Genomic DNA, 23,058 nt, shown 5'->3' with positions numbered 1-23,058 from the left:
TACCCCCGCTAATTTCACCCCAATTCCACTTTTTTGAAATACCAACTTCTGTCCTGGAAGTCCTTGGTGTCCTTGTGTTTTATACTTCTCCCTCCCCCCCACCCCCCACTTCCCACGCCTCCTCCCCCCAGGCCCTCTCCCTTCCACACGTCTTCCTGCTCTCAAATGTTGTGTTTGTGTGCTTCCCCTTCTCTCCCCATCTTGTCTTCCGCTCCCTCTTTTTATATATTTTGTTTGTCTGGTTGATTTGTTTGTGAAGTAAATGTTAGCTCTTTCACGAGCCTTGATTCAGTATACAAAAAAAACAACAACAAAAAAAAAACCTTGGTGATATATTTAGATAAAATAGATATATATATATATATCAAATGAGTACGTGTATATACATATATCCTATTTCAATTTCTTGACAAGCGCTCGCATTGCCATACTTTTGCTGCCATGCTCTCCGGTCGTAACTTTACGTTGCGTTTTACGGCTGTGTGCTTGTCCTCTTGCAAAAATATACAAACGGTCTAACAGAACATCCCCAAGCGGCACAACACACCATTTTGGTTGATTTTATTGAAATATTACTCAAATGAAATATGCAACGATACGAAGCAATGGCACGGAATGGGTGCAGCGGGAAAGCTGCTCGGCTGAGGTGGTATGCAAAATGGCGCCTGTAAACCACGTGACGCGGGCTCGACCAATCACGGTGGTAGTTGAGCAGATCAAAGGCTGGCCAGACTCTGTTAATATACGGCACTGAGTGAACCAGACTATCTTCATCACTATCCTGAGTGTCATTTTCACAAAGGTGTCTACGCAAATGGCAATTGATTTTTGGATTCCTCATGCTCTGAATATTCCAAAAATGTACAGTTTGGCTAATCTCCAAAATTTTTGAACGAAATTATATTTGTTAACATAATGAATCTGACTAATGTTTCACCCGCTCCCCAGCAAGCTACCTCAGGCCAAAAGACCCACGTCTTGGCATGAGTCGGCTTTTATTCCCGAGGCAACCATGCATTTCCGGTCACATGCGGTTAATGGAGGTGTGTTTTTATTGTGCCAAATCTTAAACAATATGCATCACAGCATCAATGGTCTACGCTACTCTTTCTAATCTTTTACTCGTGACCTGGTATTGTATGCATTGGAGGGAGTGGGTGTGTGCTTGGTCTTGTTTTTGTGTTTTCAAGCACGAGCATGACTGGGTGTCTCAAGGAGGCCTCAGAGTGGATGGGATTCATCTTTTTTTTTTTCTTTTACATGTTAGACATGTCAAGTAGTAGATTTGTTATTGCCTAAAGTTCAGTTATAGACGTTGGTTGCTAATGTGTTATGATTTAAATGTTGTTTAAAAATGCTATTTTCATAAAGTTAATAAAGGGTTTTTGCTTCGTTTTAGTTTTGGATGAGGAAAGGCTCGCTGAGGTCATGCTGGACAAATTGTATACGTGTGCTTTTTCGAGGCTAGATAACATAAACCTGTTGTTTTTACCATATATATTTTGTATTAATCACAGCGACGCCTGACTCTGTATAAACATGCTTTGAATTACTCATGTGAACCCATATATTTGCTCTGGGCTTATCTGGCCAAGCATGCACTCTTTGTGAGTTACATTTCTGTTTTCTCAGAGCCCAGAGAAACATTTGGTCCGAATGATAAGGAAGGGCTGACTCCCCCGAATGACAGAGCGGATGACGGTGGGGGCTTGGCCCACCGGGGAGGAACCTCTCCCAGTTTTGTTTGTTCCCTCGGAGATTTCCTGATAAAACGTGTCCCTATATAAATGGACTGGGAATCAATGTGTTTTCAGGAAGGCTTGACTTGGCATGAGACTGGCTCTTGCTGTAGATGTCTTGGCTTCTTCCGGATCTGTATAAGTTGGTTTTTAATAAAGCTGCGTCATTTTTCAGGCTATTTGTGGACTTCTTTTCCAAACGAAGAGCTGCTTCTTCACAGATGGTACCAGGAGTGGGGTCAGCACCGGACGACGGGAAACGGAGCCCGAGGGACAGGAGGAAAGCTGCCTGAGGCCGGCGCCGGCACGCGGATTTGATTAAAGGTGGGAGTTGTTTTATATCAGAGGGCTATTATTCCAAATTCGTACCTTCCTCCCTCGAGCGGCCTTAGTCTCCCTGTCTCCGCGCGGCCTGCACTCGAACAGAAATTGTAAGTAAAGGCTCATTTTAGGCCTCAGAATGACGTAGCTTTGTTAAAGCCAGGATAAACAAGTAAGGACTTAACAGTAAGCTTAAAGTTACAGTTAGCACCAGGAGGGGAAAATGAGGTCGGACAGCCATATAGGCTGAAGCCAGGTGGCCAAGATTTTTCCAGGAAGGAACAGCCCAGAGACAAGATGGGGTATGCCATTGCATGCCAGGGAACGAAGGGCTGTGGCTAACTTAGATAGAAGGCCATAGGAACATAGAAGGCCATAGGAACATGGCCAGTAAAAGGATTTGCGCAGGATATCGGTGAAGATAACGTTCGGTACAAGGGAAGGGGGAAAGTGAGGTCGGACAGCCGTAAAGGTTGAGCCAGGCCGAGAACTTTCCAGGAAGGATCAGCCCAGAGCAATAAGATGGGAAGCAAGCTAAGGAAAGAAGGGGAACCCCTTAAGGGAACCCCGGCATCTTTCATGTTTTAAGAGGCATCATTTTGCCGCGGTAAGACCATTAAAGGACTGGGCTGTGTTAACTAAAGATTTAAATAATCCCTGGCCAGAGGACAAGTAAGTAAGCAGTTAAACAAGTAAAACAGCGAGTGATGCCGCTGGACCAGATACCAGACCAAGACCCCCCAACCCCCCAAGACCTGAGCTCAGTCCCGGGGCTCTAGGCAACACCCCCCACCCCCCCCAAGACCTGAGCTCAGTCCCGGGGCTCTAGGCAACACCCCAACACCCCCCGCCCTGCCTTCCCTTTTTCACCTCAACCCACCCCCGTCCAACCCGTCCCAAAAAATCCTTTTCCTTGAATGAGAGACGTAACATGAATGAGCAAAGATTGTTTGGGAGTGGCTGGAGAAAGGCATGATTTGAGTCGATCTGAGTTTCGCGCGAAGTCTGGGAGACTTCTATGAGTATATGAATGAGGAATGAATGTATATTGGGATGTTAATTGACGTGTGTATCTAGCCAATGTATTTGTCTGTATGACATATGCAAAGCAGAGGGTTTCGGTGTGAAGCTTTGTAAGTGGTCTGCTCGACATGGGGGAAATTCAGGCCGGGAATGTCCATTTTAGCGTCTATCCGAGAGAACAGGCGAGGTCCTGAACTGAGTCCGGATTTTCATCTGTTTGGGAGTTGTTTGGGAAGCGGATTGATATAAATCGGGTCAGGAAAGCACTCGGAGTGCCCTTGTCGATCTACTGTTGATATGAAGCGGTTTCTTGGAGATGGTTGCAGGATGGGCTGTTTTTTTCTTTCGAGCGGCAGTCGGACGGAGATTTGAATTTGTTGAACTAAATTCAGAATTCGAATCAATATGTGTGTTTTACTTGAATCGAAGAGTTCATTCAATGGCAGATATTGTGGATTGTATGTGTGGGATGTATCGCTGAGGCAGCTCACCTTTGGAGTTGGTGTCATATAGTGCATTTTGGGTCAGAGAGGTGGAGCGTCGGAGATCCTGTTTTTTGCGATGTTTACGAGCTAGGGATGAGTTCTGACAGCTCAATGTTCTGACAGCTCACTACATGCCAGGTCGTAGATTTGTTATGACAGCTTTTCGCACTTTGTTATGACAGCCGACTGCATGTCCCAACGTGAGGTAAACCCCGCCGTGAACACGAATAGAGCGGCGTGCAGGGAGTGTTGGGATTCGTGTGGAGGCACGAGGGTGCGCGCCAAGACGGGGGGCGGCGTGGCGTCGTCGCGTTGAGATGGTTGTGCCAGGTCGATCGGCGATCTCTGAATTTAAATCGGATTTTTGTCATGTGTGTTGTGAAATTAAACGTCTATCCGAGAATCCTGGCAATGTTCGTTTAATTAAAGTGTGGTACAAACCTGTGTTTCCGCCGTGCGGCTCCGTGGAAGTTTGGGTAGAGGGATATTGTGCGTTCGGGCAGGAGCCGAGCGAGCCGCGAGTCACGGGTGTGCTGTATGAGACTTGCTCAGAGTGCCGGCGATAACTCGCCCACTCTCAGAGGAGGATGTGTGCCCAAATGCATTGTGGGTCATTGCGACTTTGCTGAATGTCGGACGCTGGATGTCGGACGTTCATGTCAGACGAGCCATGTCGGAATAGTGGCCGGCTGCGACATATATGCCAGGCAATGTCACAGGACGAATACGTTATAAGATGGATTTTTATTTAAGATGGATTTATAAGATGGATAGATGGATGGATTTATTTAAGATGGCTAAAATAAACGATTTCAAGACAGAGTAATTAATTTCCGGAGCCAAGTTCCAACAGGAAGTCTTGTTCATACAGTAAGGTACAGTGCGGAGTGGCGGCTGGAAGATGCATCGATGCATTTGTGTTGATCGATGCGGACACAGATTTAGTATGCTGGTAAGGTTAAGTTATTAAAATTGGAAATTCAATAATTTGAGCAGAAATGTCACGTTTCAACAGAACGCTGATCCGAGGAAGGAGGACGGTTGAGGTTTCAACTGTCGGTATGTGGTGTGGCTTGTGCCAAGGTGTGGGCGCGAGGAGGTGTGTTGATGAAGCGTTGTGCGAACGAGGAAGGATGTGCGAAAGGTGTGCACCAGGTAGTAAAGGTGATGCATTGTGAAGCACGCCTCGTACGGAAGTTCCTGGACGGATTGTGACGGTTGTTGGATTCGTAGGAGCTAGCATTTTGCGATGTAGAGCCTCAATAAGGGTCATTTGTCTGTCTGGATGTGGTTCTTGCAGGGAATGACGCCGGACTTGTATTAGTTGCGGAATAATAAAGCGCTGGTTACCCCAATTCGAAGTTTGACCTTTTAAAGTTTAGTTGACCTTTGTTCGAGATTTGTAAGGGAAAGAGGTCGGAGATAATTCACTAACCTTGGAAGAACGACAGGCGGAGTCAGTCTACAGGGTGTTGCTTTAACGACAGGATATAGAACTTAAATCTGGAGAGAATATCGGGACATTATATTGTGGGTAAAACCGAAATCATGTACGTAATTAATGAACAGAGAATATCGAGTTCTGTTTGTCGTTGTAATTGTCGATTGATGTCCCGATTCAGGGGTCTCAAAAAATAAACAGACTTCCGGTGCCGACCGGAAGCGTCAGGTACAGTACGCTTGAGTTTAATTTAACCGGGCCGAGCACAGTGACGTGCGTGATCGAGCAATGGGGATAGTCAGGGTCAGTGAAATGGAGGTTGAAATGCAGTGAACATGTCCGATTTTGGCTTCGCGAGGCTCCGGATAGAAATTGGCATTTCGATACTGTGGATTATATTGTGCCTGCCCGGAAAGGTGATGTCCTGTGCTGGGGCTGGCGACATGCCTCTGTTATTTGTCTGTCTGTCGGTCTGATTGTAAGTCTTTGGTACTGGGAGGGCTAATTGAGTGCTTAGGCGTCATTGTTCCATGGAGGCAGGAGCTGTGAGTCACAAAATGTAAACGGGAACTTTGTGTAACTTTGCACCGGATCCACAAACAGAGAGATGGACAGGACAACAATGGAGTTTATATGGACGGGTTTGGGGCAGGTTCAATCTGACGATTACAGAGTGCTTTGTTCTGTTCACGAAACATGTAAAATTCATGGAGTTGAAGTGGTTTGCAAGAAGGCAGCAGAGTCAGTACTGGGATGCAACTTCGTCCAGGGGTTTTGGTCCAGCCTGCAAGGAGTCCAGGGGCTTGTTTCAGGGCTGGGTCGCCAAAAACGGGATGCTGTGCCCATCTGGATGTAAAATTATCCATCAAGGACGGGGAATGATGTGCAGTGTGATTGATTGGAGGTAATAAGGATTTGTGTTGATTTCCTGATTTGAGTTCATCTGGAAACAAAGACAGATGGGATTAATGTGTATATCAGGAACATTTTGGAAAGGAAATATGGATATATGACATTACTAAAATATAACCAAGCAATTGAGAGTTCTTGGGTTAATGGGATATAAATAAATGCATCTACAAGTTGATGGTTTATAAAAATTTAGTTCTGGATGATACTTAAACGATGAACAATGTTGGCAATATACAAAGAATGTGACTTGTTTTTTGGGGGGAAAACATGTGGTTTAAAAATGGTTGGCTAAGTTTTAAAGATGGAGATGTTTCGCAGAACTCTTATGATTATTTATATGAGTGGTGGACTATTCCATGGCGAAGCATTTTCCAGTTTATTGAAAGTTGGATTTTGTAAAATAATGGTTTAATATAACCACAGTAGAAAATAATATACAGATTTGGAACATTTTGTAAACTTTCGAATAATGAGAAGATTCATAAAATTCATTTTATTTATTTCATGGAAAATATTTGGGTTGCAAGTGGAGAAGCATGGTATGGTATAAAAATAAAGAGGGAGTATCCAGGAAAAGGATGTTCAAGTGAACTTTGTGCTGTGAAAAGAATGTCGAGTTAATGGAAGTGTTTTGTTCGATTAATTTTGTTCAATTTGTGTTCAAATGACCATCGATGTTGGGGGCAAAGTTATGGGTGGATTTGGTGAGTGGTTGTGGGCAAACGAAGATTAATTTAGATTTATCATAGTTAAGTTCGAGGAAGTTGATTTGAAGCCAGAATTTCATTTGGATGCCAGAAAGGAGAAAGGAGATGCTGAAAGCCAGAAAGGAGATGCTGTTGTCTACTCTGAATGACAGGTGGCGGTATCCAGGGCGCTGAGGAGTTTGTTCACGTTGTAAAGTTTGTTTATTTATTTGTTTATTTAGTTTGTTTATTGTAGAGAAGAGTGCTTTTGGGATTCCGGAGCCAGAGTGGATAATTTGAGGGTAGTAGGTGGAGTAGAGGACATCTTTGCAGTGCTGTAGGTGGTCCTTGTAGGCTTGGGGGTGAACTAATTTGGGTTTAATAGGCACAAGCTGGTCTAAACAGGGTGAGGAGGATGGTGTGATTGATGATGTCAAAGGAGGCGTTGAGGTGAGGAGGATGAAAATGTTGAGGTTGCCGGCATCAGAGGAGAGAAAAGGTCGCTGGTGATTTTGAGGAGAACAGTTTCAGTACTGTGGCTGGAGCAGAATCCGGATTGGGATGTTTCATACAGGTTATTGGCAGAGTGGTGATGTTTGAGTTGAGTGGCCACAGCACGTTCCAAACTTTTGACAGAAAGGGTAGATTGGAGATGGGTCTGAAGTTATTTAGGGTGTCAGGGTTTAGTCCAGGGTTTTTCCAGAATGGGGGTGAAGTTTCACGAGTTTTTGGGGAAATCGGTATGTGAAGCTGGATTAAGTTGGAACTGCTTGATGAGCCATGGAGATGGATTGGGTTTTGTTGTTGGTTGTCTGGGAGTTCGGTTGTTGCATTGCCAAAGGTTTCTGTGTGGTGGACACACTCGTTGGCTGTTGTCTTGTGTGACGTGGATGGAGATGTATGTGGCTGCGTGTGGCTGCCTGGAGTCGGGAAAACGGCTACAGTGGTTGATATTGGTTGTGGATCGTCCGGGGTGCTTCGATTTGCATAGGGGGTGAAGATTGGGATATTACATTATTTTAAGTAAGTATTGGTATGAGTAATTACATAAGTAATTATGAGTTATTATGAGTATTAGTTATGAGTAAGTGATTATTTTAGTAAAGTTACATGTTTCACTGTGTTGTGGATCTGGGGACAAGCTAGTTTGATGGGTACCCTGGGGTCTTCGGCGTGTCTATGTGTTTGGCTGTCTGTCACACCGGACTCTTGAATGGGTTTTCATGAGACGAATTTCAGACATAACAGTGAGAATCTATTTTGAGCGAATCACAGTGGGTGAGGAAAACATTGTGTGTGACCAGACACCAGAACTGACCAGAATTGAAATTGGAAGTAGACCAGGTTATTTCTATTATTTGTTTATTCGTGAAAATAAATAAATAATAGGGGGAGGTTAATGGAGGTTAATGGTGGTTTGTGTGTGTTAATGGAGGTTAATGGTGGTTTGTTTGTGTTAATGGAGGTTAATGGTGGTTTGTTTGTGTTAATTCTAGTTGAAACTCTCGCTGAAGTAATTTTCGTTTATTTTTATTATTTTATTGATTTTTTTATGATTTTGATTGATTTTTTGATTTGATTTGAGAGTTGAGATGATTGATTTTTTATTAATTTTATAATTTTATTTTTATTGATGTTGGAAACAGGTAATGGGATGCTGAGAGAAGGATTGAATTTAATTTGAATTGGACTGGATTAAATGGGATTAAATTTAAAAATTGAATATTGGATAAAATTGGATCCACTTGAAAAAAGTGGATTAGGAAATTGGAGAAAAGGTGTTCTATGAAACTATGAATTGAATGAATTGAATCTATGAATTGGAGACCTGTAGACCAGGCGTTCCCAGGAGACTTGTGGACCAGGTGTTCCACCAGAGGAAAAAGACCAGGTGCTCGTAAAACACTTCACCCGCAAGAACGCCTTGGAACCAAGGTGGAAGGGACCAGTCCAGGTGTTGCTGACTACACCAACGGCAGTCTTTTGCGAGGGCAAGACCTCGTGGATCCACGCCACGCACTGTAAGTTGGCCATACAAGCACCAGACACTACACCACAGCAACCACAGTAAGGATGGGCCTAATCATAGGTACAATACTATTGATAGCGACAGCAGCTAGGGGAAACTCCGATTCCAATAGATGCGAAAACGAAACCCGACACCTCACCGTAACATGGGGACAAAGAGTATCACTACCATGTTTCGAACAGAAAGCCCTGCACACAAATTGGGTGAACATAAATTGGCTAGCACTGTCGGCAGGGCCTGGACGCGTTGGCATGGTACTACAAAAGCAACGAGAGTTCCGGGAAGACGGGCAAGCTAGCATTAAGACCTTGGCCCAACCAGGATACCAATGGGGAACCCCTGATTTTAAGCTACAAACACGCACACGCCTAGGGAAAGACATGACCATGCAGGTCCGGTGCAGCGTCTGGACCCCTGGCGCGGCCGGTGGCGAAAAGAACTACATACGATGCAACGAATACATACTCACGCCGCAACCCCAGGATAAGGCCCCAAAGAGGGGGGAAAACACATATTGGAAAGTGGCCAGGGAGGTGGCAACAATTCAAAATAGGACACACTGCTGGTCGTGCATGCACTTTCCCCAAGCAGGCACCACAGGAATACACATGATAGTGCTACCTCTGTCCCTCAATGACCTCTGCTCACAACCTATCGATTCCCCATGTTTAGTCACCACGCTGGAAAGAGAAGGGGTTGACAACGGCAAGAGTTGCAATCGACAATTTAATTATCGCCCGTCAATGATTGCCCATGTGGCCGAGAGGCCTGCCCCCGTCTGGGTCAAACCACAGAAAGGGAGGGTCTGCCTCCAGGGTTCCGGCCACTTGCGTATGGGAGAATCAGAATGCGCCTACACTCTCCCCACCAAGCTGGGACAAGGGAGCTCGGGGATTACATTACGAATAGTACTGCAAGATAAACACAACCACAACATAACGGCTATAACATTCTCTAGGGGGGTTAGTAGGATTAATGGGGTGGTAAAGGGACTCCAGTGCTTATCCACCCACCTGGTCCCACCCCATGGGACAATGTTTATATGCGGCGACAAGGCTTACCCCTATTTACCAAATAATTGGGGGGGCACATGTTATCTGGGTTCAGTCCTTCCTGACGTTGAGATACTGGATGAGCTAGACCCAAAGTCCTTGGACAGGCGTTATAAGAGGTCAGTCATGAACGAAGATGGAACCACTAAACTACACGGGAGTCTATGGGAAAAGGTGTTTGGTTTCTTCTTCCCAGGAGCGGGCACAGTCATGGATAGTTTCCGGATAGACAAATTGGCTTTGACCCTAGAAAAGGTGGCAAACGACACCGCTACGGCTCATGACATACTATTGGACACGGTAATTCACATGCGTACAATGGTGATGCAGAAGTGAGACTAAGGGAAACTAGCCACGCCCTGACGATCGATCGGATCGCGCGTGAAAATTCTTATACATTTAGCTGGCTCACTGACTGGTTCCAGGGATGGACGGGCACCATAGTGAAGTGGTTATTGACCGCACTGGCTGTGATAATCGGGGTAGTAATTTGGGGGGCACTAATGAAATCTCTAGTCCTCCTCTGTATGAGAAAGTATTTTACAGGATGGAAAGTGAAGAAGCCGCCGACAACGACTATGGCTCTGACCACAGAGGCCGTCGACCTGAACGGGTCCTTCAACAAGGCAGTTGCGACCAGCGCTCCAGAAAATTGTATTGAATTTTGTGACAACTGTGATACTTGTGCGGATCCCATGTGGGAACTGGCTGCTGCCTGTAACGGTGTATGTGATGACTGTGATACTTGTGCTATAAACCCCTTGCGTGTACTGGCTAACGCTGCTTATGTATTACAAGCTGACAGCTGCACGCCCCCTTTCAACCCAACTATGGATCTGATTGCGACGCTGGGTCTGGCGGTCGAGGGACCCGACGTGGATATCCTAGACCCGCAAGCCGACCAGGCGCCCAAGGGAGACTTTGACATAAAGGAAGTTCCTCTCTTTGCTTCATATGTATTAAGTTCAAATGCTTCAAGTGAATCGGATTTTTACGCTCTGTACCCTGACCAGGAAATTGAGACACAAGATACTGACAATATTATGTATTCCCCAGAACAGCAGCACGTGAGGGACCTCATGGGCATGATCGTTGATTAACTTCGAAGATCTGCAAGGACTGGGTCTGCAAAGGGTGGGGGGAGCAAGTTCCGCAGGGGAGGTGGTGGCCCTCTGGCGGAGCAGAACCTCATCTGGACCAGACACCTTCGTTGTGGATCCGAAACGTTAATGGACTTTCATGTTCTGAGCCCTCAGGCTCCGAGCACGCACCACACGACACGTTCGCCAAATGCACGGGCGAGGCGCTTTGGGCGCACGATATGCCCTTGGGAGATACCCGCATTACACAATTATTTTTTCAATACCCGCATTACACAATTATTTTTCAATAAAGCCCGATGTGGCACGTTGTCTCTTAAGATACTTTGTCTCGACGAGACAAGAGGAAGGAATGTCAAGTAGTAGATTTGTTATTGCCTAAAGTTCAGTTATAGACGTTGGTTGCTAATGTGTTATGATTTAAATGTTGTTTAAAAATGCTATTTTCATAAAGTTAATAAAGGGTTTTTGCTTCGTTTTAGTTTTGGATGAGGAAAGGCTCGCTGAGGTCATGCTGGACAAATTGTATACGTGTGCTTTTTCGAGGCTAGATAACATAAACCTGTTGTTTTTACCATATATATTTTGTATTAATCACAGCGACGCCTGACTCTGTATAAACATGCTTTGAATTACTCATGTGAACCCATATATTTGCTCTGGGCTTATCTGGCCAAGCATGCACTCTTTGTGAGTTACATTTCTGTTTTCTCGGAGCCCAGAGAAACATTTGGTCCGAATGATAAGGAAGGGCTGACTCCCCCGAATGACAGAGCGGATGACGGTGGGGGCTTGGCCCACCGGGGAGGAACCTCTCCCAGTTTTGTTTGTTCCCTCGGAGATTTCCTGATAAAACGTGTCCCTATATAAATGGACTGGGAATCAATGTGTTTTCAGGAAGGCTTGACTTGGCATGAGACTGGCTCTTGCTGTAGATGTCTTGGCTTCTTCCGGATCTGTATAAGTTGGTTTTTAATAAAGCTGCGTCATTTTTCAGGCTATTTGTGGACTGCTTTTCCAAACGAAGAGCTGCTTCTTCACAGACACACACACACACACACACACACACACACACACACACACACACACACACACACACACACACACACACACACACGTATATATATATTGTTACGGAATCGGAGTACGGCACTCCCCTTACCGAGGGGGGTTTAATCCCCTCGTCGTTAAGCTGGCAGTCTCCGTTCCTGGACCCACCTCGCTCCTTTGTGGGATAGGATTGGCCAAGGTGATTGGTCAAGGGATTCCCGGACACCTCTGCCAATCCCTCCACAAAGCAGGTGGGTGGCCCCGCTCGAATCCCGGACAAGATGGTATTTTGCCGAGTGGTTTAGCAGTCCGGAATCCGAGCCGTTAGCAAAGACTAACCCGATTGTAAAGCGGTTCTACCAAAATCGTGCCACAGGTACTCAATCGAAAGAAGGGACGAAAGCGATCGGATGAGAAAGAAGAAACCAAAGAGTAAGCAAAGAACACAGGTTTATTTATATCTACAAGAGGAAATGAAAGGGTGAGAATATACAAGAAATGGAAGGAGCAGAAGGACACAGAGCAATTCCTTAAACAAGCTTACTTATACCCAGACAACACACAGGACAGACCACGGACTTACACGACAAAGGGAAATTGCAGGCAGGAATGAATGGAGGGATGAGAAGGTTCAGGTGGTCCACAGAACGGGCGACAGGGAGGTCCAAGGATCGTGGCACGACGTTGAGGTTCGCGTGCACGCACTTGTTCTTTTGTTCAGAGTGCTGGTTGGTATCGCGAGCAGAGCGTGCCGATTCTCATTCGCCTTGCGCTCCTTGGTCATGCGTCTCTCTCCCATTCAGCTGGATCACGCATCTCCTGTGAAAAAGGCTTGCGCGCACGATTATATCGCGCGTGGCGCGCTGAAGCCGCCAACTCTGATGCCACGCCTACCGGTTTGCTCACCCCGGCACTGGTTGGCTGGCGAGGGCTCTTTGGTTCCACCTTGGGCGACGAGGTGGGCCACGCCCGTGATCCCACGGCTCCTCCCCTCCTCTTGGCCTCGTGTGCAATGGAGTCTTGCGGGGAAAATGATGTGAATGAAAACCGCCCAATGCAACGGCGGCGAACGCCGCCTTACTGGCACTTAGGAGGCCACGGCGATATTGTAAGGGATCCTATCTTATTTGATTTGATGCAACGTAGAGTCAATTATTGGACACACAGCCTTATCTGGAACACAGAATAACGATATAACTATAGAGAAGTCCTATGATTTGCTACGTGTTGCAATGTGGACTAACTAAGGTGCACTTATTTCAATTAACAGCCAATTAAGGGGAAATGTACACAGGGGTTATTTATAAGGAAATTTACTACTAAATTGACAAAGTGAAGGTTCTAAAAACCGCAACACAGCACCCTCATTCCTCACGGAACGTCTCGGGCCGAAAAACTTTAACTTAATGTGACACGCAGGTGTAATACCCTCTACTATTAACCTGACCATGAGTGCGACAGTTTTAAAACACAATTAAATATGTCCCGCTACTACGTTGCATCCTACCTAACAGATTCATGCCCACAATTAACCGAATTGCGGAATTGTTTTCAAACTAAACATTGATGGTGGGGAGCATTATTTACAAGTGACATTATTACATTATTTACAAAACTGCAACCCAGGACCTGTCATTTATTTTGAGGAAACAAAAAGAATCCTGTGGGAGGGAGGAGAAAGCATGCACTGCATCGATACACCACGTCACATGCCCAAGGATGCAGGATTTTACTGCGATGCATCCCCGAGCATGCAAGCACCAAAAATAAGCACCAATAATAAGCACGAGTCAAGCACCAATCCAGTGCTACATTGCACAACACAATTTAAAAAACACTGATGGTCTTGATCTTCTGCTCCTGCTCTGCTGGTCCGATGTCTCTTCCTGGTGTTGTCGTTCTTCATCTTTTCTTGCGGCCTATTTGGTGGCAATAAAACAAAAAGCACAACCGTGTCCACTGTTTTTATTTATGGCCAACAGGGGGCCAACTATGGGTGGTCCACCTGTCAGCTTGGTGCCACCTCACCGAGGTCCGCAAGCGAGATCTTCCTGGGCCATCGTGGCCGGTCCCAGCAGAGGGGCCATGCCACAAACGTGTGGTCCATAAGTGGTGCTCGGCCACAGAACCGTGGTCCATATGGTGGTGCATGGCCGCAAGACGTGCAGTCCATAAAGTGGTGCATCGATTCAGGCAGCTGGTAGCGGGGGCTCGGGCACACAATTGCAGCTCCCGCACGCTCCCCCTCAGTGCCCAGAGAGCATGGTCCATGGGTGGGGAAGGAAGACAAAGCAGCAGCGTTAGCGAGGGGTAAGGTCACAAGGGTACACATCAATCAAGGTAATGCAGAGCGAGGTGCGCACGAAGAGCGAGCGGAGAAAGCTCGTCCCTAACGTACGCCACCCCACCTGTCACCTTCTCTACCCTCGCCCCTTACCCCGTATTTACAAAATCTACACATTTACCAATTCGTCACTACTGTCTCGTCTTCCCCATATCTCCCCTAATTCCAAATTCGTTAACACAATCCCTCTAACCAAATTTGCCATCACCCAATTCATCATCAATCCCTCTTAAGGAGGAAGAGATGGAACAACCAGCACAATGTCTCACCCACGTCATGATGCGTCTCACATTTCCAAAACATTTGCACAAAAACAACAAAACAGCCATGGCATGCGGGGAGTTCTGTCACTTCAGGTGAGTGGGTGTAGATGGTGCGAGGAGATTCTTAATCCTAACTACTTCCTAAATGACATTAACACACTTTACATGACCCGGGGTCTTTCCCTGCAAAACCATTGGCCGTATTACTCTATGCGGTTCTAAAAACCGAACTCCCATTGACCAAACTGTGCTGCTCTCCAATTTGGGGTCTCACTCCCCCGATTCAACTCCCTGTGCCCTCGCACAATTTCAGGGCTGGGTCCTGTGGCTCCCCTAGCAGGTCTACCTATCTGTGCACCTCCGCCACTGAAGTTGCCACCCGAGCTTACCTGCTCCTCACTAACCTATCTAACTGGGGAAGGCCCACCCTGGCACGTACCCCCTCGGTGCCCTCTCTGGCACTGGGCTACCCGGGTCCGTCCTCCGGATCCTCGGGCCCTATCCACAACAACTCTAACTGGCTCCCAGAGCCTACCTGCGGCCTCACCTGGCCGACGGACTAACAGTGGCGGAGCGCTCAACCAACCATACCTCTAACAGGCCACACGCCCAGCCATTTCCACGTCACTAATGCACCCATCCAAACACCATTCTTCCACACGCACCACAGATGCCAATATCCAACCACAATTTACCTATACCCTCGACCTAACTCTTAAACTACCCTCCCCGGGTATTCGTGATGGGTGTCCATCCTCCCCATCCACTCCCTTCGCACCAACCACTCCACTCCATGTTTTCCACACTACTCACTCCACACCATCCATTCCATACTCCATTTACTCCAGACCATTCATTTCATCCAACCATTCTCTGCACACCTGTGCTTCACTTGCACACCTGTGCTCACCCACACCTGGTGGCTCTTGCACCCTCCTTTCCTCCCAGGCTTCTTCATTCACTCAATACAATGCACAATCACAATTATTCACTCATACACTGCTCCATACACTTTCACGCTCAATACAACTCACAATCACCTCACACTTTTCACAATACGCTGCTCCATACACTTCCAATTCTCCAAACCATCGCCTCAGGCACCCAAATTCTCCCATGCTCATACACACATCTTTCCCGAGCATTGTCCCTCAATTCCTCATTTCAACATGCTCACCAGCAAAAACTTCCATACCAATTCCTCATTCAATAAACCACAAACACACTGCATCATCTGATCTACCTGGTGCCCTTCTAAAACTCGCGCTTCCCAGTCGCCCCTTATACTATTGCACTCCCTCGTCGTTATAATCCATCTAATCTATTCTATGTACCCTACTACAGGTACATGTCGCTACTTAACCCTACCATTACCTATTGTCATTTTTCTAGATCCCTATCCATTTATCCAAACCCTCCCTGGCTTGGTTTTCACCGCCATAACCCCATAACTAGTGCTCATGTTCCCGGATGGATTTGAGGGATGGCAGAGTTGCCATCCCACCGCATCGCCATTCAAATTTTGCTCATCCAATTCACTATCCCAATTTCGAATCCAAAACACTATCATCTTCACGGTCCATTAAACTTGAGCCTCTCAGTACGTCCTAACATTTTCAAAGCTCGGCTTCGCAAAGCCGAGCAACGAATGCGGGTGGTTCGTCGACCGCGGGTTGGGTCCGTCCGGCATTCGGTTCAAGGGAGGCGGTTTGGTTGGACCGAGGTTCAAAGCACCATCCCGGCATGGGGCCTCTCGCTCCCATGCGCGATGGGCCAACCTTGCCCGGGTGGAACGCCGCCACCAAAAGGGGGCGCCGTTCCGATCCCTCCTACCTGCCCTCGAACCGGGCCGGTCGCCTTGCCCGTCAAGGCCCGGACTCGACCGTGCGGGCCGGGGCCAGGCCCGAATCGTGCACGACGCTCCGAAGAGAAGCGACGCAGCACCGATCCCCGCCGGCTCCCGCAATACCCACAGCCCGGCACGGACCGAGAACTCGCGTCGGTTAAACGTCGGTCTAACCGCTATCCCGTTTAACGTCGATGCTCCCCGGACATGCTCACACCATGCGTTCCTTTTTACACTCACTAACCCCGGCGGCTCAGCGCCTCTCATGCATTCCACACACTCCGTCCATTCCACCACCGCACTCCCTGTTACACACCACACCTCTCGCGCACCTTCTCCCGGTACGTACTCCGTACCACTCATGGGGATGCACTCTTGCATCCACCCACTCACGCGCTCCGATGTGCTCTCCCGCACCTGCGCCACAACCAACTCAGGTGTGCGTTCTCGCACACTCTCAACCATTCCAAGCGTGCATTCTCGCACCCGCTCCACCACCAACACTCCACGTCTCACACTCCGTACTTACACTCCGATGTGCATTCGCTCTCGCACTCGGTATCACTCCCACACTTTGTCACACACACTCTCCGACGCACACTTTTTCCTCGCAAATGCGCCATTTCCACTCACACCACTCACAAGGGACTCTCCACCAACGCCCGGGTGCTTTCTCGATCCCAAGCGCGCAAAAATTATTTCTGCGCCAAACATCCTCCTGCAAAACGTTCCCGCACAATATACAGCACGACTCGCCTGGGCGCTTCTTCTCCTTCGCTCCAACACCACCTGCAAACTTTCATTGGTGTTAATAAGCACAGCATCGTGATGTGAGCACGGACTTTGCACATTATCCATCTTTCCCTTCAATTCCTGGGCTACCTCCGTCATCTTTTCAATTTCAACTATACCCATTATTTCTTTTTCTTTGTTCACCTCGACGACCGCTGGCTTTATTAAAATTCCCTCTTCCACCTCAGCGGTCGCCGGCTTCCCCACACCCCGGGTCGCGATTTCTACCCCGGTCCAGTTACCCGCGCTTTGCTCCAACTCGCTCAACCGGCGTTTCTCAACCCGCTTTACCCTGTCGCGTACCCCCGCGACCTCTTCGCTCAACCCGCGGTCAACCTTCCTCTCAACCTCCTTTACCTCATATGGGGCCTTGTCCCTCGCCAACCCCTCATTTATTTCTTTGGCTTGGCCATTTATGCCCTCCAATTTGCTTCCTAGCCTCCCTAATTTGGTTTTCCAATCATTTCCCAACTCCCCGATTTGGCTTCCCAATCGCTCCCCCATTCTGTTTTCCAATCCTTCAATTTGTTTCAGGTGACCACCCATTCTTTCGGTCAATTCACACCTGCTCCTCCTTACCTCGTCCCTTATTTCTTTCATTTCCCTACTTCTTTTTTCATTGTCGCACTTCGACTCCGCCATATATTCACTGAACCATGCCATGAACTGCTGCATGTCAAAGCCCGCTGGTACAGCAGGCTCGGCTAACACGGCCACCACGTGCGAGGCGCCATCTTGTGTGCCTGAAACCTCGTGCGCAAGGCCGCCATCTTGTGCGCCTGACACCTCGTCTACCACATCCTCATTGCTTTCCTCCTCTCTCTCTCCCAATTCCTCCCTGGGGTCCTGGGTTACCTCCAAACCCTCTTCTTCTACCCCCACCGGCATCCGACCGCCTTGATCATCCATGGCACGATTTTAATTTGGAATATTAAATAAAACTTCGGCCGCTCGTAATTTCGACCAAATTTTTAGATGGATTAAAAATTTGGTTCGGGCCTCAAATCCCACTCCCCGACACCAATTGTTACGGAATCGGAGTACGGCACTCCCCTTAGAGGGGGGTTTAATCCCCTCATCGTTAAGCTGGCCGTCTCCGTTCCTGGACCCACCCCGCTCCTTTGTGGGATAGGATTGGCCAAGGTGATTGGTCAAGGGATTCCCGGACACCTCCGCCAATCCCTCCACAAAGCAGATGGGTGGCCCCGCTCGAATCCCCGACAAGATGGTATTTTGCCAAGCGGTTTAGCAGTCCGGAATCCGAGCCGTGAGCAATGACTAACCCGATTGTAAAGCGGTTCTACCAAAATCGTGCCACAGGTACTCAATCGAAAGAAGGGATGAAAGCGATCGGATGAGAAAGAAGAAACCAAAGTAAGGAAAGAACACAGGTTTATTTCTATCTACAAGAGGAAATGAAAGGGCGAGAATATACAAGAAATGGAAGGAGCAGAAGGACACAGAGCAATTCCTTAAACAAGCTTACTTATACCCAGACAACACACAGGACAGACCACGGACTTACATGACAAATGGAAATTGCAGGCAGGAATGAATGGAGGGACGAGAAGGTTCAGGTGGTCCACAGAACGGGCGACAGGGAGGTCCGAGGATCGCGGGACGACGTCGAGGTTCGCGTGCACGCACTTGTTATTTTGTTCAGAGTGCTGGTTGGTATCGTGAGCAGGGCGGGCCAATTCTCATTCGCCTTGCGCTCCTTGGTCATGCGTCTCTCTCTCCCGTTCAGCTGGATCACGCATCTCCTGTGAAAAAGGCTTGCGCACGCTTATATCGCGCGTGGCGTGCTGAAGCCGCCAACTCCGATGCCACGCCTACCGGTTTGCTCACCTCGGCGCTGGTTGCCTGGAGAGGGCTCTTTGGCTCCACCTTGGGTGACGTGGTGGGCCACGCCCGTGATCCCACGGCTCCTCCCCTCCTCTTGGCCTCGTGTGCAAATGGAGTCTTGCGGGGAAAATGATGTGAATGAAAACCGCTCAATGCAACAGCGGCGAACGCCGCCTTACTGGCACTTAGGAGGCCACGGCGATATTGTAAGGGATCCTATCTTATTTGATTTGATGCAACGTAGAGTCAATTATTGGACACACAGCCTTATCTGGAACACAGAATAAATATATAACTATAGAGAGGTCCTATGATTTGCTACATGTTGCAATGTGGACTAACTAAGGTGCACTTATTTCAATTAACAGCCAATTAAGGGGAAATGTACACAGGGGTTATTTATAAGGAAATTTACTACTAAATTGACAAAGTGAAGGTTCTAAAAACCGCAACAATATTTTCCAGACGCGACGCCATTCCAGAACCCTCCATTTCTTTCTTTTCAGCCATTCCTTGGTGAATTTACTGGTATGTTTAGGGTCATTGTCATGTTGCAAGGTCCACTTTTGGTTGAGCTTCAACTCTCCGACAGATGGCCTCACATTATCCTCAAGCACCCTCTGGTGCAATGAAGAATTCATAGTGGATTTAATGATGGTGAGCTGCCCAGGCCCTGATGCAGCAAAGCTGCCCCAAACCATAATATTTTCACCACCATGCTTTACAGTTGGTATCAGGTTCTTGTGGTCAAATGCTGTCTTTGGTTTTCGCCAAACATGTCTTCTGGTACTGTGGCCAAATAGCTCTACCTTTGACACTCATCTGTCCAGCGCACATTGTTCCAGAAGTGCTGGTCTTTGCCTGGGTGTTCATTGGCAAACTTTAGTTTTGCCCTGACGTTCTTTCTGGACAGCAAAGGTTTCCTCCTGGCACACCTCCCATGTAGATCAAATTTGTGCAGCCTCTTTCTTATGGTAGACTCGTGCACTTTGACATCAACAGTGGCAAGAGCTACCTGTAGGTCCCGTGATGACATTCTGGGGTTCTTAGAGACTTCTTTCAGCATCTAGCGGTCTGCTCTCGGGCTGAACTTGCTGGGGTGGCCTGGCCTGAACAAGTTGGCAGTTGTTTGGAATCTTCTCCACTTGTAGATGATCTTTTGGACAGTCGAATGATTGATTTCAAATTGTTTGGAGATCTTTTTAAATCCCTTCCCAGACTCGTAGGCATCTATAACCTTCTTTCTGAAGGCCTCAGAGAGCTCTTTTGATCTAGGCATGGTGACGCCACACACTTCAACAACAAAGAGCAAACCATACTAAATGTCTGAGGTTTAAACAAGACAGGTTCCTCCAAGATCCTCTCTAACGATGTTCTAATCATTTGCACCTGAGCTGGTGCACCTGATTCTAATTTTAGGTATTTGAAGTAGTGATAAATGTAAGGGTGTACTTACTTTTTCCACATGCGAAATTTGCATTTATGTTTATTTAGATTATCCAATGGACTACAAAATGTAAATGTTTCATGATATTTGTTATATTATATCACCTTTATCTATCAATATTGTTGAAATGAAGATCAAATAGCTGTATGTCGAAATATGTTGAAAAAGTCAAAACTTTACATGGGGTGTACTTACTTTTTCACGTGACTGTGTATTGTTGCGGTTTTTAGAGCTTCAATTTGTAAAATAATAAGCCTTGTAAATAATTCCCTGTAAATATCCACATCTTCCAAAGGTGAAAGGTCGCACCCTAGTTAGTCCATATTGCAACACGTAGGACACCATAGGAACTTCTCTAGTTATTTCAGTAGTATGCATTTCAGGTAAGGCTCTGTTTCCAATAGTTTGAATCTGCGTTGCATTAATCAAATAACCTAGGCCCCTTGTTCAATCCTGTTCATTTTGCGGCTCGCCTCCCTCCAAATTGTGTTCCCTTGCTTGCCAGCAGCATTCGCTGCCTGGCTCAAACGCCATTAACCATGCGGTCAGAGCGGAGAAAAAGGGGGAGGAGTTATCGGAGCGAGGCGTAGCCCTGTTAAGGGCGGGGTTGTTGAGCCCTCGCGACCAACCAGGGCCGAGGCGAGCTTGCCGGTGTGTGTGTCCTAAAAGCCCGCGGCTTGATACGCGAGCACGTGATATAAGCGCTCGCGTGGGACTACTTACGGAGAGAGTGAGGGAGCCGGTCTGCAGACAAGAAGTTGAGTGAGAGAGTCGGTGAGCCAGAGACAAGAGCGAGAGAGGGGGAGTGAGACAAGAGCGAGCGTCAAAGACACGATTCCTCCCCGATATATGAACCCCACCCCGCATGTAAGGTCCGCTCGTGCCGACAATACTGTGACGGCGCGACAATACCAACCGCGCTGTCTGCCAAGTTTCACCGCGGGACCAGAGCGTGGACCGGAGTGGAGTGTGGACCGGAGTGGAGCGTGAACCGGGGCCGGAGCCAACGTTGGCCCATCTGCTTGGACCTTCCTCCCTACTATTCCCCTTTCGTGTAAGTCTGTTTGTGTTATCCTGGGCGTGTTAATTAAGACTGTATAAGCTTGCCCTGTGTCCTTTTGCTCTCCTTCTTGTACATGCCCTTCTTTCGTTTCCTCTTTTATTAGTGTAGTAATAAATCATATTTGTCCTTCCTTACCTTTTAGTTTCCTCTATTCGATCGCTTTCATCTTTTCCTCAATTGAGTACCGGTGGCACGATTTCAGAACCGCTCAGAATCGGGTTAGTCTTTTTGCTAACGACTCGAATCGCGGATTGCTAAACCGCTCGGCAATTTCCATCTGTCCGTGGTTCGAGCGGGAGTTATTTCCCTGCTTTGCGGAGAGATTGGCACGCAGGTATTTGGGGCCCATTTTGACCAATCACCCTGGCCAATCTCGACCGCAAAGGAGCGTTATAATTTCCAGGGCTGGGGGATCGGCCAGTTTAAAAGACAAGGGGATTAACCCCCCCCCCCCCCTTGGTAAGGGGAGCGCCGACCCCCGGATCCGCAACAATTGGTGTCGGGGAGTGGGATTGGACCCGAACCAAATTTTAATCCATCTTAAAAATTGTCAAAATTTCGAGCAGCCAAAATTTTATTGTAACATCCAAATTATAGTCGTGCCATGGATACCCAAGGCGATCGGATGCCGGTGGGGGAGGTAGAAGAAGGGTTAGAGGCAACCCAGGACCCCAGGGAACAAGTGGGAGTAATGAAGGAGGAAAATAATGAAGGTGCGGTAGAGGGGGTTGCAGGCACACAAAATGGCGGTGCCTCGCACATGGCAGCGAGAGCCGAGCCTGCGGTACCCGCGGGTTGGGACCTGCATTTACTCATAAAGCAACTGCGAGAATCTATAAAAATGCAGAGGGACAGAGGGACAAATTAAGGGGAGAAATGGGAGAATTGGGGGACAAATCCACCCAGGAAATAAAAGGGTTAGAATCAACCCAGGACCCCAGGGAAAAATTGGAGCAATTGGAAAGGGAAGAGGAAATTAATGAGGATGCAGCAGTAGGGGTTGCAGGCGAGCAAAATGGCGGCACCTCACACATGGCCGCGGCAGCCGTGCCCGCAGCGCCAATAGATATGGGCCTTTTTATGATGCAACTCCGGTATGGGAGAAGAATTAGGTAAATTGACAGAAAAATTGGACGCCCGGAGTGACAAATCAAAGAGGGAAATAATTGATGCCCAAAAGAATGACAAATAAATTGGAAAACCAAATTGGGGAATTGAGAAATGATGTGGGAAACCAAATTGAGGAATTGAAAAATGAGGTGGGAAATCAAATTGAAGGGTTTAGAACCAGAATAGGTGGCCAAATAAAAGCATTGGAGAGAGACAGAGACCGCGGAGCGGACGGAAAGGTTGCGGGGGTACGCGACGAGGTAGCGCGGCTTGAGAAACGTGGGAAAAGCGAGGCTGAGCAAGGCATAGTTACGTGGACTGGAATAGAAATCGCGACACGGGGTGTGAAAAACCCGACGACCGCCGAATTGGACAAGGCAAATTCATATGCGCTGGCGGTTGTCGGAGGAAAAGAATTAATTCAGAATGAAATGGTTATAGTTGAAATTGGGATTGGAGAGACGGCAGAGATAGGAGTGGAATCGGAGAAAGTGATGGAATGTGTACAAA

General features: G+C 47.5%; 1 long non-coding RNA gene across 1 annotated transcript; it reads left to right on the top strand.

Annotated features, from left to right (window-relative positions):
- Positions 1–7,725: 7,725 nt before the first annotated feature.
- On the top strand, positions 7,726–11,784 carry LOC144894328 (uncharacterized). The gene is made up of 2 exons (XR_013625022.1): positions 7,726–8,012; positions 8,043–11,784. It is a non-coding gene; the product is annotated as an uncharacterized LOC144894328 (long non-coding RNA).
- Positions 11,785–23,058: the final 11,274 nt, after the last annotated feature.

The sequence above is a fragment of the Myxine glutinosa genome, chromosome 11 (genome assembly GCF_964187855.1).
Source record: "Myxine glutinosa chromosome 11, kmMyxGlut1.1, whole genome shotgun sequence".
Lineage (NCBI taxonomy): Eukaryota > Metazoa > Chordata > Myxini > Myxiniformes > Myxinidae > Myxine > Myxine glutinosa.
This window is presented reverse-complemented; position numbering and strand designations above follow the sequence as displayed.